General features: G+C 42.7%; 1 protein-coding gene across 5 annotated transcripts in view; it reads left to right on the forward strand.

The window, feature by feature from the left end:
• VAV3 (vav guanine nucleotide exchange factor 3) overlaps positions 1 to 16,528 on the forward strand; it is a 643,747-nt gene that overhangs the window by 94,586 nt on the left and 532,633 nt on the right. The window contains exons 3-4 of one of the 5 annotated variants that reach the window (XM_044944623.2): positions 3,421 to 3,523; positions 5,601 to 5,832. The gene's annotated coding sequence lies outside the window, so the exon portion shown is untranslated. Of the gene's footprint in view, positions 1 to 3,420; positions 3,524 to 3,968; positions 4,037 to 4,079; positions 4,620 to 5,600; positions 5,833 to 16,528 lie in introns of those variants that run through there. The other 4 variants (XM_044944624.2, XM_044944626.2, XM_044944625.2 and 1 more) reach the window with 4 other exon arrangements.

Below are 16,528 nucleotides of genomic sequence, written 5' to 3' on the forward strand. Positions count from 1 at the left end.
CTGCTTCCAGAGGCAGTCATGCCTTTCCCCCTGAAATTCAATTAAATCAGCCCTAATGAGTGACTATGCAGACAGGGAGCTCTTGTTTACAGAACACAAGGAATAATAATGAGGCAATATTAATTAGGATTGCTGTTGCAAATCAGAAAAAGTGATTCTCCACCTCAACAGCAGGGCAGATTTCTACTTTCAGACACCATATCGCACAGGTTTGAGAAAGAGAGAGCCTTGCGATCTTTGTTTATTGCCATGAAGTAGATGTTTGAGAACAACACCACTAAAATTTTCCTTTGTTCTACTGGCTTTAGTCGATTCCACCAATCACCATTCACTCTTTTTCTGGCTGTTGCCACTATTGAGTTTTCTGAATAAACACAGGCAACCGAGTTTTAACCACAATGATAAAATACTTAAGAAAAAAAAAGTCTGTGGGCAAAGGGCCACAGCAGTAGGAGGGTTTGACATGCGGATCATGTTTATCCTTTGATCATCTGTCATTTTGTTAGAAGAAAGCATATGCCATCCTCTGCTCTGTTTTTAAAATAGATTCAGAGGAAGTGAGGAATTAATCTTAACCTTAAACACATTGAGCCCAGTATTTCCTATCCAACTGTAGAATGCACTATCTAGTTTCCTACACCTCGCCCTTGCTAAGTTTAGGTTCTTTGGGCCAGCTGTCAAGAGGGAAAAGGAGGGGGAAGGGACCTTTGCTTTAGATGGATAAGGCATTGCACTGTCCACCATCAATCCTGGCTTATTTCCTCTCAATGCCGTTCCCCGTTCCCCACAGTGGCAGAACCAAGCATGACCAGAGCTAATGACCCTTGTGATTTTTCAGACGTTTGTTTCAAAATGGGATTGGCACGAATCTCTTTCTCACTGTGTTCCGCTTCATGCTTATGTGCTACCAGCGTTGAAAATGAGTCAGCCGGTCAGCAGTGCATATCTTGCCCATCATCGTACTCTCTAGAAAAGCAAAGCTTGACCTTGCTTTTTAAAAATGATTGCTCAGAAGGGAGGCCAGCATGTCATCAGCTCACTGGCTCCGCATTCAGTGGAGGTGGTGTGGAGCAGCAACATTTGGAGAGTTTGTCTTTTAAAGTTTTTCATCTTCAGGTTAACATTGACTTCACAGACAATTCAGTCGATGTTCTTCAACTTTTAAAAACAATGAAGCTTTAGCTATTGCTGATGGCAGCACTTACTCATAGCCACATGCTCTGTGCTCAGTGCTCAGGCTGGACTCATGACGTGCTCAATCTGTGCTTCGTGAATTGAACCTGAGTTAATGTCTAAGTGCCCTGTGGGGTGCTGGGGACCCTCTAGTGCAGGCGAGCTGCTCCCAGACAGGGTAGCTTCCCAGTGCACTTCAGTGGGGGGTGCTGCTCCTGCCTGTTTTTTTTTCAGCCCCTTCAGCCTGCTGCCCACTCATTTCCCATGACCTGTGCCTGGGTACCGCCCTTCTTCTGCCAGAGCAGAATTCTGCTTTCCACACAAGCACAAGAGAATCAGAGAATACGTAGCAATATCTGCAGTCCCTGAGAAAGGCATGGCAACCCGCTCCAGTATTCTTTCCTGGAGAATCCCATGGACAGAGGAGCCTGGAGGGCTACAGTCCACGGGGTCGCAGAGAGCAGGACACGACTGAAGCGACTTCACACGCATGCATGCAGTGCCTGTGGGTCCCATGACTTCAGGGTATGGTGAAACTTGCTGAAAATGTTTATGAAAGAAGCCATGTGGGAGAAGAATAGCTATGAAAAATATTCTGCATCCAAGAATCAACACTGCCTTTTCTTCTTTTTTACAGAAAATTTAAAACACAAAGACTAAGCAAAGACTAATGCAATGAACACTCATATACCCATCATGCAGCTTCAACAATTATCAATTTTTTGCTAGTTTCATCTATGAACTCTTCCAATTTTGTGTGCGTGTCTGCATGTGTGAGGAAACCAGTGGAACTTAGCCTTTACATAACATTGAGTCCCATCTACTCCCATATTGTGTGTGCATTCCCAATTGCTCAATCATGTCTGACTCCTCATGACCCCATGGACTGTAGCCTCCCAGGCTCCTCTGTCCATGGGATTCTCCAGCAAGAATACTGGAACGGATTGTCATTTCCTCCTCCAGAGGATCTTCCCAACCCAGGGATTGAACCCGTGTCTCCTGTGTCACTTGCATTGGCAGGCAGATTCTTTATCACTATGCTACCTGGGAAATCACACTTCCATATTATTTAGGCACACATACACAAAAATTTATAAATGAGAGTGTTACCATTGAGTCTTTTATTACAGTGCCCTATTTTTAGGTCTTGGGACTGGTGGTTCCAGAATGTTTCAATTAAATGCTAGTAATGTAGAAAACAGCCTTTTTCAAGGCCTCATGTCCCCTTCATCAGTGGCTTTCAGCCACTTCCTTCTGTCTGATTGAATTCTTACACGTGTCTCTGGTGCCGCTGGTGGAACTCGTGTTGCTTTGTCAGTCTGTCTGCTTCTGGCACCCACACACAGCAAGTACAAGCTTCCTTTGGGCGTTTGAGACCATTGGAGCTCAAACTTTTCTTAATTGCTGTATTTGCAGTGAATGCCCTTTTGTCACAGTGCAATGACCCATTTTTTTTTCAACCACAGAGCTGATGGAGATGGGCTGCCAAGTCACATCAGGGGAATGGCTCAAAGAAGGGAGCAGTGGGCAGCAGCTGCACCCACGATAACCTGGGGAGTGCTCAGTTTTTATGGAATACGTTCATTTATAGGTTGTGTTCTGTTACTGGTGTAGTTGAGAAAGATAAGGTGATGTCATCTGTTTTGATTTACATGCCCATAAAATAAGAAAAATCAAATGGAGTCCATAAAATTACCAGACCATCTCATTAAAATTACTGCCTGACCAGATGTGGCTCCTTGGTTCTAATAATTAATGATGAATTTGAATAAGTCAAAAGAGAGTAAACCTTGTTTTTATTATACACATGTTCCTGATGCTGCAGAGATTTTAGTATGCCAGTCGTTCCCCCACATAGATTAGAACAAACTCAACAGGATGATTTATATTCATAGAATTGTAAAGTGAGATTCAGAAGAATGAGTTTCAGATGTCCGTTCCAGCGTGAGCTTCCCACAGCAGTGGTAAAGTGACTGCAGTATCCTCAACAGATTCCCCAGATCCTCTCCTGGACCTTCCCTGGCAGACCGTGCTTCCCTGACTTTCCTGTCACTGACTTCCTGTCAGGTTCAGCCAGTGGGACGACTGACGTGTGGGAAGAAGGGACAAGCCAAGCGTCTCAGTTTCCCGTTGCTGCTTTAAGAGATTACCACACACTTATTGACTTAAATGACATGTTTATTACCTTTCAGTTCTGGAGATCAAAAGTTTGGAATAAATCTGACCCTCTTGTCTCCCTCTTATAAGGATCCTAGAGATGACACTGGATCCTCCTGAGTCATCTAGCACACTCTCTCCTCCTGAAGAGCCTTACCTGCTCACAGCTGCAAAGTCCCTTTTGTCCTGTAAGGTAACATACTTACAGTTTCTGGCAATTAGAATGTGGACATCTTTGGAAGAGGGGGTGGCATTATCCTTCCTTGCACACCAAGGCATTTCTCCTCATCCACACTTAAGGTGACCTGGGCCCCTGCCCTCCGGTAAGCCTCCTGCTCCCTTCATCCTTATGGCCTGGGGATGGCAAAGGCTTCCTGCTGGTGCTAACCTCTGGGTGCCACCCTGTCCCCAGGCTGGCCAGTCTCTTTTGTCACTTGTGTAACAAATTCCTGGCATCAAATTCACTTGGTTTGAAATACAGAAAGTTGTTTGCTGTTTTCCTGGTTGATGTCTGACTAATGAGGTAAAGAGGTGATGCCTGGGTGCTGATGGTCCGCACTGGAGAGTGCTGTGCGAGCACATTTGGGAGATTACTCAGGATTAGCTGAGTCCCTGCCTTCGATTTAGCAGGAGTTTTCTCCCTCTCTGGGCCAGGACGTGCAAGCATGGTGGAGCTGTTAGAAGGATGGGCGGTGTTATGAGTGAGGTACATAGGCTTCTGGGGTAGACCAGTTCAGCATCTCAGTGCAGACATGAAGAGCTCCCTAACCAAAGATTCTGAGCTGTGCAAAAGGACTATTTAAGAGAAGCTATCAAAAGTAAATGTGGGAAGAGATATTTAAGTCTGGATACTTGGATTTATGTTCATCTATTTGTTCTCTGCATGATTCTTAACAAATCACCTACTCTCTCAGTCTCAGTATCCTCATCTGTTAAAATAGGAAAATCATACTTCAAAGGTTGCATGAAGGCTAAATGATATAATGTATGGAAAGCACTAAGTAAATGTCTTTTATTGGTTAATTCTAAAAATAATTATTGAGACCTACCATGGGCTGGCTACTGTCCTAAGTCCCTGTTCTTGTGGAGTTTTTGATTTATTGAGAAGATAGATGTTATTCAAATAATCACAAGAAACGTACCTCTAATTAGAAGCACAGCTTTGATAGAAAGGTGCATAGTTCTTTGAGAACGTATGACAAAGAAGCCTGCCTTTAACCAGAAGTTCAAGAAAGCACCTAGGCTGAGATTTGAGGGATATGCAAGAGTTAGGTAGGATTAAGGGACTGGTAAGTATAAAGTTTCTGGGGTTGAATAGCACATGTTGTGTTCAAGTATCTGAAAGAAGCCCAAAGAGCAAGAAAAAAGTACAAGGCAAAGCTGGAGAGGTAGTTAGGTCCAGACCATGCAAGGCCTTACAAGGACTTTTATGCCAAGAGCTGATGGGGAGATCCTGAAGGATTTGGGGCAGGGTGTCTGTGTGATAAGAGCAGCTCTGTGATTCAGCAGACGCTTACCCTGGCTGCTGCCTGGAGAACAGAGGGTCAAGAGAGGATGAGGAAAGACTAGCCTGGGAGGGGCTGGTGTGGTCTCCGTGAGAGTCTGGAAGAAAGCTTGGATTTGGGGGTGTGGAGACTGAGGGAGAGGCAGGGATCTCAGCTTGCACTGCAGGATGGATGGTGGTGCTGAACTAGAGGCAGAGAGCGCTGGAGAGAATGCACATGGGATGGGGAATGATCCTGAGAGTGGCGTCGGATATGCTGAGTTTGAGGAGCCGCAGAGAAGTCCGTAGGAGACGTTCCATTAGCCACTCAGGAGAGGTCTGCCCGGATTTAGAACTTTGGGTATCATGGGCTTGTAAGTGATAACCACTTGGGCTTAGACGAAATTGTCTTCCTGAGAAGCTAATGTGTATTTAGGGTTTATTCTGTGCCAGGCACAATTCTAAGCACCTTACTTGTATTAACTCATTTAACTTTCATAACTGCTTTTTGAGATATTTCCATTTTACAGATGGGGAAACTGAGGTAACAGAGGGCTTCCATGATTTGCTCAGGTTAAAACAATTAATAAGACTTGGAACCAGGATCTGAATCAAGCTGGCTCCCATACTAGTGTGATTAGGCACTTTGCCACACTGCCCCTCGCTGTCAAGGCTCATGCCTCGAAATTCCGAGGACTCCGAGTGTTCTTACGCAGGGACTTGTTGCAAAGACTGTGCTCACTCGTTTTCAGAGTAGAGGAGATGTTGGTGTTTCTCATTGCCACAGTTTACATAATATACATTCCTCACCTGCTGGAATCCTACTGCGGTAAGGAGCAGCTGCCAGGAGTTGCAGAATGAACATGTACCGGCAGCAAAGCCGAGCAAGTGGATAAGAGGGTGAGGATGAGGAGAGGCACACCGCAATTACCGCTTCAAGCAAAAACGCGTCTGAGATGCCTTTGGTTACCAGAAGGCTCTGCGTCTTTCCACGGATGGAGGTTGATCCCGCCAACAAGGTAACCACTGTTTGTATGTAAACTGGGCTTATTAACTTTTACAAACTGGGAAACTGTTGCCTTAAAGTTCTATCTATAACCCGCTGTCTGTATTTCACCTTGAGAGAGCTACATTGCCACGGGGAAAAGATTCACTAACTTTATCCTAAAAATGCTTTAGCACAGGCACTATCAAAAAGCAATTGCCTCCAGCTGAGTGGGTGTAATTCCACGCCCCAGAGAGGAGAGGGAGGATGAGCCTAAGATAAATTATATAAGCTCTTGAGCAGAGCTACATATAGATGGGTTCTATTAGTGTGATGCGCTTTATCATGAGAGGGGACGGTGTCCTTTCCTGGAGTGTTGTTGCAGCTGGCAACCGGTTCAGCCAAAGGCAGCTTAATGCCCCATAAAGTGATTAGATAAGGATGAAGGCAGATCATACTTGTGGGTTCTGTCGCACAGCTGAGGAGCATTAACTACGACACCTGGTGTGGACGCTGCAGGAAAGTCTTCCATTTGCCAGGCCTGCTGAGGATGCCCTGTGAGTGGCCCTGCTACACAAGGAGAGTGAAAAGTATCTGTTTTCTTGTCTGTTACACCCTCTTCATCCTTGTAGTTGGGATGGTCCCACTGCCTCAGGGTGTCCTTTTTCTGCACTGCTGAGCTAATTGCTTAAAAGTCCAGAGGGCAAATGGGACATAGAGAGCTCTTGATTCAGTGCAACATAACTTGGGCACCTACTGTGTGCTCCTAGCATAAGGCACTTCAAAGGAGAAAGTGCATATCTACCCCCAGGGACCTGGGATCTGGCCTGCATGGTTGTCAGTGATAAGCCTAAGGTGTGTGGGATTCCTTGGTGGCACAGTTGATAAAGAATCTGCCTGCTAATGCAGGAACCACAGAAGATGCAGGTTCCGTTACTGGGTCAGGAAGATCCCCTGGAGGAGGAAATGGCAACCCATTCCAGTATTCTTTTCTGGAAAATTCCCTGGACAGAGGAGCCTGGCGGGCTACAGTTCATGGGGTCACAAAGAGTACTGACCGAACAACTGAGCTCTCATGTGCTAAGCATGTAATGTAAGCCTAAGGCAGACTGTGACATTGGGCTTGCATCTAGAAAAACTGGCAAATTTCTGAGACGTGGCGCCAGAGAGGGTGGACAGGCCAGTTATAACTCAGTTGGTGACAGCAGGTTTCTACCTAATGTCTGAAGGGCTTTTGTGGTAACTTGAGCTACCCACAGACAGGCTGGGTTGCCTCATCTGAAGAATAGAGGACTGCATGTTACAGGAGTCTTGCTTTGGGGTTTGCATTTCATGCCCCACAGAGTCCCCTCCAACTCCATGTTCCTATTTTTCAAGCCCCCCAAAATGAATCCCTGCCTCCCTGCCCAAGAACTTTTTAGTGTAGTAGGCAGACGTGACTAAAAATATTCCACAAAGATAATTTTAAGAGTCCAAAAGTTTTCTGTATTTGAGAGACTAAATGGATATTTAGCATTATCTAAATATAGCTTTCTCTGAACATTGGCACTCTTTTCACAGAGTGAAATTTATTTGTTAAAATTATCTTTAAGTATTTGTTCCAAAGAGATGAACAAACTTCCTGGTTCCTATGGACATATTTTTTTAAAAATATGTTTAATTATTCTTTTTTGAAAATAAGCATTGTAAGCACATCTTAAATAATCCAAATACACCAAGCATGTCTGCCTTCTAGGTCATCCTCTAGTTCTCTGTGACTCCTCCCCCAAGCAAGCACTACAATTGGCTTCTGAAGTATTCCTCCAGAAAGAGACACACCCAAACAAGGACATGTTTGTGCAGCATGCTCTGTACACTGTTCTAATTTCTCTGGATTATTGCTTAATTATAGTTAGGAGCTGCATAGTATTGTTTGTATATTATATACCTATCAGATCAGATCAGTCGCTCAGTCGTGTCCGACTCTTTGCAACCCCATGAATCGCAGCACGCCAGGCCTCCCTGTCCATCACCAACTCCCGGAGTTCACTCAAACTCACATCCATCGAGTCAGTGATGCCATCCAGCCATCTCATCCTCTGTCGTCCCCTTCTCCTCTTGCCCCCAATCCCTCCCATCATCAGAGTCCTTTCCAATGAGTCAACTCTTCACATGAGGTGGCCAAAGTACTGGAGTTTCAGCTTTAGCATCATTCCTTCCAAAGAAATCCCAGGGCTGATCTCCTTCAGAATGGACTGGTTGGATCTCCTTGCAGTCCAAGGGACTCTCAAGAGTCTCCTCCAACACCACAGTTCAAAAGCATCAATTCTTTGATGCTCAGCCTTCTTCACAGTCCAACTCTCACATCCATACATGACCACAGGAAAAACCATAGCCTTGACTAGACAGACCTTTGTTGGCAAAGTAATGTCTCTGCTTTTTTGTGTGTGTATGTGTGTAATAAAGTTTTATTAAAGTATAAAGGAGATAGAGAAAGCTTCTGACATAGGCATCAGAAGGGGACAGTGCGAGTACCCACTTGCTAGTGTTAACAATGAGGTTATATAATCCAAAGAATGTCTGGAGGTTGTAAAGACCTTATCAGACCTACTCCCATAATTTACATTTTAAGATAACGCTGTCCTCAGGCAAGATACATCCTTGTAAAGACCAGGTCTACTCCCATAATTAACATTTTAAGATAACAGAAGGTTGAATCCAAAGACTGTCCTTAGGCAGGATACATTATTGTTATATAATCCTAAGGAATGTGGAGAAAGAAAAAAAGTTTGTCCTTTCTTCCTCCTTGAGAATTCCAGACCCCTCTCTCCTTGGGGACCCCTAGACTCCCTATCAACCTGCCTAGGAAATGACTCTCTCATTCCCCGATTTTCTTTTAGGAGAATTATGGTGCCTAGGGAAAGGGGGCATCTTTCTCCTTCCATAATTGCTTCCGAGCTGACAAGGGGCATTGTCCCTAAATTGGTGAGGCAACATATTCTCCTAATCCTCATATTGAGGATATCTGATCCAGGGTCCCCACATAGTAGCTGGAGGAAGCTACAGCAGTAGCAGGAGTTTGAGCAACCATTTGTAACTTAAAAGCTTTCATGCGGCTAGAAACAAATCCAGTTATACAATTACAGATGCAGGGAGCAAACAGCAAAAACACAACATTCAGAATCAAAATTAAAAGTCACATCATGTCCATAGTTAAAGTGCAACGTGTTGCACCAGTCCATTTTAGGGTTGGTAGATGTCATCAGATGAAGAAGAGGCATCGCATGTGATTGTTGTCGAAGGTATTCACAGACTTGGAGAAAGTCGTTTCCTTGAAGTGGGGATGTCCACCACGGGAAGCCTTCCACTGATGAAGAGGGGAGCGCTCTGCAGACCCAGCAGTTAGACCAATTGTGGAATGCAGCATAGGAGTGAGCCCAGGACAGGAAGACACTGTTTTAAGGATCCAACGGCAGACTCAGGATATTTGGAGTCAGCAGAAGTAGACTCACATAGATTATCAGGCCTATCCACTGCCCTTTGCTTAACTCTAGAGCTCAGGTCAGAGCCACAAGCTCCACTAACAGAGTACTGGTTCCCTTGGGGAGAGATATGCTATCTAGGTTGGTCATAACTTTCCTTCCAAGGAGTAAGCGTCTTCTAATTTCATGGCTGAAGTCACCATCTGCAGTGATTTTTGGAGCCCAGAAAAATAAAGTCTGACACTGTTTCCAGTGTTTCCCCATCTATTTCCCATGAAGTGATGGGACCGGATGCCATGATCTTCGTTTTCTGAATGTTGAGCTTTAAGCCAACTTTTTCACTCTCCTCTCTCACTTTCATCAAGAGGCTTTTTAGTTCCTCTTCACTTTCTGCCATAAGGGTGGTGTCATCTGCATATCTGAGGTTATTGATATTTCTCCTGGCAATCTTGATTCCAGCTTGTGCTTCTTCCAGTCCAGCATTTCTCATGATGTACTCTGCATATAAGTTAAATAAAGAGGGTGACAATATACAGCCTTGACGAACTCCTTTTCCTATTTGGAACCAGTCTGTTGTTCCAGGTCCAGTTCTAACAGTTGCTTCCTGACCTGCATACAAATTTCTCAAGAGGCAGATCAGGTGGTCTGGTATTCCCATCTCTTGAAGAATTTTCCACAGTTTATTGTGATCCACACAGTCAAAGGCTTTGGCATAGTCAATAAAGCAGAAATAGATGCTTTCCTGGAACTCTCTTGCTTTTTCCATGATCCAGCGGATGTTGGCAATTTGATCTCTGGTTCCTCTGCCTTTTCTAAAACCAGCTTGAACATCAGGAAGTTCACGGTTCACATATTGCTGAAGCCTGGCTTGGAGAATTTTGAGTATTACTTTACTAGTGTGTGAGATGAGTGCAATTGTGTGGTAGTTTGAGCATTCTTTGGCATTACCTTTCTTTGGAATTGGAATGAAACTGACCTTTTCCAGTCCTATGGCCACTGCTGAGTTTTCCAAATTTGCTGGCATATTGAGTGCAGCACTTTCACAGCATCATCTTTCAGGATTTGGAATAGCTCAACTGGAATTCCGTCACCTCCACTAGCTTTGTTTGTACTGATGCTTTCTAAGGCCCACTTGACTTCACATTCCAGGATGTCTGGCTCTAGTTTACTACTATGTTATCTATATATTTTATATAACTGTATTTAGAGATATAGGTCTTCCCTAGTGACTCAGTGGTAAAGAATCTGCCTGCCAATACAGGAGACCCAGTTTCGATCCCTGGGTTGGGAAGATTCCCTAGGAAAGGAAATGGCAACATACTCTAGTGTTCTTGCATGGGAAATTCCATGGGCAGAGGAGCCTGGCTGGCTACAGTCCATGGAGTCACAAAGAGTCAGACTTGACAGTGACTAAAAACAACTATAGAAATTTAGAGCTATACTATGAGATCAGTATGTTCTATATATTATATAGCATAATACTAGTGTATGTTACATGATATAGCATAATACTAGAGTATATTACAATATAGTGTATTATAGAACATAGTGTAGTATCCTATGGTATATTCTATACTCTGTGTTAGTCTATTTTTTAAAAAAATATTTATTTTAATTGGAGGCTAATTACTTTACAATATTGTAGTGGTTTGTGCCATACATTGACATGAATCAGCCGTGGGTGTACATGTGTTCCCCATCCTGAACTCCCCTCCCACCCACCTCCCCATCCCATCCCTCTAGGTCATCCCAGTGCACCAGGCCTGAGCACCCTGTCTCATGCGTCGAACCTGGACTGGCGATCTGTTTCACATATGATAATATACATGTTTTAATGCTATTCTCTCAAATCATCCCACCCTCGCCTTCTCCCACAAAGTCCAAAAGACTGTTCTATACATCTGTGTCTCTTTTGCTGTCTCGTATATAGGGTCATTGTTACCATCTTTCTAAATTCCATATATATGCATTAGTATACTGTATTGGTGTTTTTCTTTCTGGCTTACTTCACTCTGTATAATAGGCTCCAGTTTCATCCACCTCATCAGAACTGATTCAAATGCATTCTTTTCAATGGCTGAGTAATACTCCATTGTGTATATGTACCACAGCTTTCTTATCCATTCATCTGCTGATGGACATCTAGGTTACTTCCATGTCCTGGCTTTTGTCAACAGTGCTGTGATGAACATTGGGGTACACGTGTCTCTTTCAATTCTGGTTTCCTCTGTGTGTATGCCCAGCAGTGGAATTGCTGGGTCATAAGGCAGTTCTATTTCCAGTTTTTTAAGGAATCTCCACACTGTTCTCTATAGTGGTTGTACTAGTTTGCATTCCCACCAGCAGTGTAAGAGGGTTCCCTTTTCTCCACACCCTCTCCAGCATTTATTGTTTGTAGGCTTTTTGATAGCAGCCATTCTAACCAGTGTGAGTCTGTACCTTATTGTGGTTTTGATTTGCATTTCTTTGATAATGAGTGATGTTGAGCATCTTTTCATGTGTTTTTTAGCCATCTGTATGCCTTCGGAGAAATGTCTGTTTAGTTCTTTGGCCCATATTTTGATTGTGTCCTTTATTTTTAGGGAATTGAGCTGCAGGAGCTGCTTGTATATTTTTGAGATTAATTCTTTGTCAGTTGCTTCATTTGCTATTATTTTCTCCCATTTTGAAGGCTGTCTTTTCACCTTGCTTATAGTTTCCTTTGTTGTGCAAAAACTTTTAAGTTTAATTAGGTCCCATTTGTTTATTTTTGCTTTTATTTCCATTACTGTAGGAGGTGGGTCACAGAGAATCCTGCTGTGATTTATGTCAGAGAGTGTTTTGCCTATGTTTTCCTCTAGGAGTTTTATAGTTTCTGGTCTTACGTTTAGATCTTTAATCCATTTTGAGTTTATTTTTGTGTATGGGGTTAGAAAGTGTTCTAGTTTCATTCTTTTACCAGTGGTTGGCCAATTTTCCAAGCACCACTTGTTAAAGAGATTGTCTTTTCTCCATTGTATATTCTTGCCTCCTTTGTCAAAGATAAGGTGTCCATAGGTGTGTGGATTTATCTCGGGCTTTCTATTTGTTCCATTGCTTTTCTATTTTGTTCCATTGATGGTAGTAGTCTCTTGTACTGATGTTCTGTAATTCATTTATCCCTGACGGGTCTGCTTTGGTGCTACCATCATCTCCTCTCTTTCATATTAGACTGTAAAACTCCACAAGAGCAGGGACTTAAAAAAAATTTTTTTTTTATATTGGAGTATAATTGATTACTAATCTTGGGTTAGTTTCAGGTATACACTGAAGTGATTCAGTTATATGTATACATGTATCAATTCTTTTTCAAATTCTTTTCTCATTTAGGTTATTATAGAATATTGATTAGAATTCCCTGTGCTATACAGTAGGCCCTTGTTGATAATCTATTTAAATATAGTAGTGTGTACATATTGATCCCAAACCCAATTTATCCCTCCATGGCATCTTTTCCCTTTGGTACCCTTGAGCCATGGGTTTATTTTGTTTTCTAAGCCTGTCTGCTTCTGTTTTGTAAATAATTTCATTCAGATCATTTTTTTTTTTTTTTAGATTTCACATATAAGTGATATTATATGATATTTGTCTGTGCCTGACTTACTTCACTTAGCATGATCATCTCCAGGAGGGGTTTGGTCATGTTAGTATCCATGCTGCTAAGTCGCTTCAGTCATGTCCGACTCTGCGACCCCATAGATGGCAGCCCACCAGGCTCCCCCATCCCTAGGATTCTCCCCACAGCATTTAGAGCAGTAGCTGGAATGTGACAGGTGTTCAGTAAGTATTGGTTGAATAATGAATAAATTGCAGAGAAATATTTAAATTTACTTAAAATTTTTTTATTTTTAAGCTGGAATGTGGCAGATGTTCAGTAAATATGATTGAATATTGAATAAATTGCAGAGGAATATTTAAATTAAAATTTTTTAAATTTATAACCAGATTTATTCATTATGAAAATTTGAAAAATCAGGAAAATAGAGAAGTTAGGGATGATAGTTTGGTTACTCAGAGATCACTATTGTTAACACTTTGCTATGTTTCTTTCAAACTTTCTTTTAGATACATTTCAATGCAGTTGTGATTTAACTTCTCTCATAATTTTGTATCCTGCTTTCTTTCTAATAATATTATAACATAAGAATTTTTCTGTGTTATTAAACCTTCATAAGCATATTTTTAAGTGGTGGCTCTATAACAGAGACATGTTTTAAATTATTGACATACTTTTCTCCTTTGTCTTCCTGAGTACTTGGCCTTCACCTTTTTCACTTTGGCCAAGATATCTTCCTCCTTGGCATGGGAGTTGTGTAAGGAGGAACACTGAGGTCACATTTAGTTTCTCACATTCAAATAGGATTGTGTTGCAGGAGAAATAATTTGCTATTCCTTTGGCTGATGCCCTTTCTTGCACATTACAACTAAATGTGGATGACCTGGGCTGTAGAATCCTCCTGGGAGATGGAGACACTTCTTCTGTCCTCAATAGCAGAGCACAAAGCTCTCTGCTCTACTGATGCAGGGCTGTGTTTAAGACAAAAGGAAGCAAAATATTGGGTTGGCCAAAAAGTTTGTTTAGGTTTTTCCATAAGACGGTACAAAAAAATCCAAATTCAATAAAAGTTGCTTTCTTTTTGTTCCAGAGGGAGGTGAAGCAGAGAGGAGAGAAGGAAGAGAAGAAAGTGAAAGAATTAAATGTGTGTCTAATTTACTATGCATTTTATGACTGGAGGGAGCAAAGCAGCTCCAGGAAGCTCCCCCATTCCCCACCGCTCCCCCATATGTTTAGAATTTGGGGAGAAGACTTCTGTGCATAGCAGAGTGGTTCTGGCTGATTACAAAGAACTGTGTGGTCAGACTGAAGCAGAGAAGAGTCTGGTTGGCACTTTTTGGAAACCCCTCTATTTCCAGTGAGCCTGTAATGTTGGAAGCAATGAGCTTGTAATGGTTTGTTCTGGTTGAACAAGGGAAGCCAGCAGCAAAGCCTGGGGGTGGAATGCAGGCCAGGGGCTGGATGGGGCCTAAGACAACCACTTAGCCATGTTCAGCCATCAGGAAGCTGAGGCAGGCTCTAGTCAGCCAAGGAGAGCATGGGGGCTTGGCTAAGCCCAGAGTTGAGATTGAGCTAAAGTAGCAGAGCAGCCGTCTGCACCTGGGAATGGCAGCAGGACGCAGAGCCGCCTTGGGTCTCTTCCAGATACCAGAGGAGGGAGCCAACACTGCTCCAGGGCACCTCAGTTTCACTGCCAAAAGGACATGTCAGCACCCCACTTTCCCCAGATGCCTCCGTAATGAGAGAAGTCAGGGAAGTGAAACCATGTGAGAGATTTAACCCTTGTCTTCAAGGAGACCAAGAACCACCTAAATTATCAGTGCAGATTAAATGTTAAGGCAGATGGAAAATGTGTTATCTTCCCCCTCTCTGCGTACCCCACTCCCCAAACAGTGGAGCAAAACCAGAGGAATTAGAGGTTAAGTAATCAGAGTTTTGGGTACATAAGAGTCATACCTGTGAGTTAAATTTTGTGATCCTTGCTGAACACACTACTTTTTTGAGTGACAAAAATCATAATGAATTTGCCTGTTCCCTTCTGGTTGGAATTTAAGTTTTTCTAGTTCTGCATTATTAGAGAGGTTATATGAACATCTTTGTGCATTTGAACTTGTGGCAAACAGGAGACACTAAATATATAATTCCTTAATAAATTTTGAAGTGACATTTTGACCAGGAATGTAGAATAGCTTATATATGTGATCTAAGCTTGCTTCTTAGAAGTTGAGCCCCTAATAAGATGGATTAGTAAGAGCCAGACAACAAAATAGACAATTGACCTTCTCTGCATTAGAAATGAACAGAATATTTTGAATGTGGGATTGAGAGAGAAAAGGGGAACACAATATGGTGGAAGATTGGAGGCCAAGTCTGAGAAGTGGCTGAGAGACTTCTAGGAATAGAAATATCAATCAAAGAATTTTTAAATTGAAATATAGTTGATTTACAATGTTGTGTTAGTTTCAAATATGCAGCAAAGTGATTCAGTTCTACATTTATATATTCTTCTAAGTTGCATATCTGTTGTGTACAACCTGCCATTGCCTAAACTTTGACAAAGGCTTCCATTCTCACAAATACCTCTGTGATGGTTTCATTCATTTTGTTGGCTTCTTGATTGAGGGGTGATGAAAGTTAACGGAAATGGTTGAATTCAATATCTGGGTCAATATGATTAGGAATTAGGACCACATAATTGACATGATGTTCAGTTCAGTTTAGTTCAGTTGCTCAGTGGTGTCTGACTCTTTGCGACCCCATGAACCATAGCACACCAGGCCTCCCTGTCCATCACCAACTCCCGGAGTCTACCCAAACACACCCATTGAGTCAGTGATGCCATCCAACCATCTCATCCTCTGTTGTCCCCTTCTCCTCCTGCCCTCAATCTTTCCCAGTGTCAGGGTCTTTTCCAATGAGTCAGCTCTTTGCATCAGGTGGCCAAAGTATTGGAGTTTCAGCTTCAACATCCATCCTTCCAATGAACACCCAGGACTGATCTCATTTAGGATGGACTGATTGGATCTCCTTTCAGTCCAAGGGACTCTCAAGAGTCTTCTCCAACACCACAGTTCAAAAGCATCAATTCTTCTGTGCTCAGCTTTCTTTAAAGTCCAACTCTCACATCCATATATGACCACTGGAAAAACCATAGCCTTGACTAGACAGACCTTTGTTGGCAAAGTAATGTCTCTGCTTTTTAATATGCTGTCTAGGTTGGTCATAACTTTCCTTCCAAGGAGTAAGCACCTTTTTAATTTCATGGCTGCAGTCACCATCTGCAGTGATTTTGGAGCCCCAGAGAAATAAAGTCAGTAACTGTTTCCACTGTTTCCCCATCTATTTGCCATGAAGTGATGGGACTGGATGCCATGATCTTCGTTTTCTGAATGTTGAGTTTTAAGCCAACTTTTTCACTCTCCTCTTTCACTTTCATCAAGAGGCTCTTTAGTTCTTCTTCACTTTCTGCCCTAAGGGTGGTGTCATCTGCATATCTGACGTTATTGATATTTCTCCCGGCAATCTTGATTCCAGCTTGTGCTTCCTCCAGCCAGCGTTTCTCAGGAGGTACTCTGCGTATAAGTTAAATAAGCAGGGTGACAATATACAGCCTTGACGTACTCCTTTTCCTATTTGGAACCAGTCTGTTGTTCCATGTCCAGTTCTAACTGTTGCTTCCTGACCTGCATACAGGT

The sequence above is a fragment of the Bubalus bubalis genome, chromosome 6 (genome assembly GCF_019923935.1).
Source record: "Bubalus bubalis isolate 160015118507 breed Murrah chromosome 6, NDDB_SH_1, whole genome shotgun sequence".
NCBI lineage: Eukaryota > Metazoa > Chordata > Mammalia > Artiodactyla > Bovidae > Bubalus > Bubalus bubalis.